The 1248-nt window shown below is 48.3% G+C and overlaps 1 non-coding gene across 1 annotated transcript; it reads right to left on the bottom strand.

Moving 5' to 3' along the window:
- Positions 1-414: 414 nt before the first annotated feature.
- On the bottom strand, positions 415-487 carry TRNAA-GGC (transfer RNA alanine (anticodon GGC)). Its single transcript has one exon. It is a non-coding gene; the product is annotated as a tRNA-Ala (tRNA).
- Positions 488-1248: the final 761 nt, after the last annotated feature.

The raw sequence follows: 1248 nt of genomic DNA, 5'->3' as shown, positions 1-1248 counted from the left end.
TGATCGCCTCCGTGTGGAGCGAGTTAACTCTCTCTTTCCGAGCGTCGAAGACCTCGGCTGTTAAGAACGGCGTTGCCGTCTCTTTGGGAAATTTGCGATCTCTCTTTTGCCAAGTATCCGTCTAGGATCTTGGTGCGTTCAAAAGCGACGTGGTCGCTTCTTCGAGAACTCTGAGCTCTCTGTCCAAGCGACTTCAAGGCCTTGGCTAGTCGCCCCGGAGTAGCTGAGTCGCCTCTCGCGTGACACGAGCTCAGCGTGTTCTCTTGTGCATCTCCACGCTTCTCAGGAACGTTGGCAGCTTGATGGCTGCCATGAAAGAAGGAGGGCGTACTAGGTGGCGACGGGACGCCGTGCGTTCGGGACCTGCATCTCATTTTTCGTTCCGAGGAGAAAAAAATATCGAGAGCGCGGTAGTCGCTAGACCGGGAATCGAACCCGGGTCTTTCGCTTGCCGGGCGACTGCTCTAGACCACTGAGCTATCTGACGCTCCACGCTCACGACACTCTCCCCTCCCCAGATAAGGTTGAGAGATGTCGTTCGGAAGCGACATCTCTAGTGGCCGTTTAATCCAGAAGGACAGGCCATCCGAAACGACGGAGATCGTTTCATTCTAACGCTCGTGGACGTGTCTGTCCCGAGTGTTTCTCGGGTTTATCAGCTCGGATTTACGACCCGAATAGGCCGTACGAGACCTGATTCTATTATCGTCCTTGACTCCGATCCTTCTGATAAGGGTGTTCCGGCATCCGCGTATCTCCGCTCATTTGTGAGCGGATTCGCAAACAGAAACAGATAATAGTCAGAGGGAGCCAAATCTGGTGAATACGTTGAATGTTCAAGCAATTCGTACTTTAATTCGTTGAATTCTGTCATTGTCAAAACACTTGTGTGAACACGTGCATGGTCTTGATGGAAAACGATTCTTTCCTTCGTTAAAGCAGGTCTTTTCTCATGAATTTTGCATCTAATAGATCCAAAATGTTACAATAATATTCAAAGTTAATCGCTTCATCTTTCTGAAAATAACACAGCCACACAAAAAAAAAGTGTCTTGATCTGGGGACGAGACATGTGTATTCCTATGTATTTTGACGCGCTGAATCCAAATCCGCTATCAGAATTGGCCCAACGGGTCTTGGTTCAATCCTAACCTCAAAAAACACCTAAAAATCAGAGAAATATGCGAGAAAATTGTGATATACTGCCTGACAGGCAAACTTTCACCTAAAAACCAATGTCTGCAGAGC

This window comes from Harpegnathos saltator, unplaced genomic scaffold (genome assembly GCF_003227715.2).
Source record: "Harpegnathos saltator strain DR-91 unplaced genomic scaffold, Hsal_v8.6 scaffold74, whole genome shotgun sequence".
NCBI lineage: Eukaryota > Metazoa > Arthropoda > Insecta > Hymenoptera > Formicidae > Harpegnathos > Harpegnathos saltator.
Note: the sequence above shows the minus strand (reverse complement) of the source record. Positions and strands in the feature narration are given on the sequence as shown.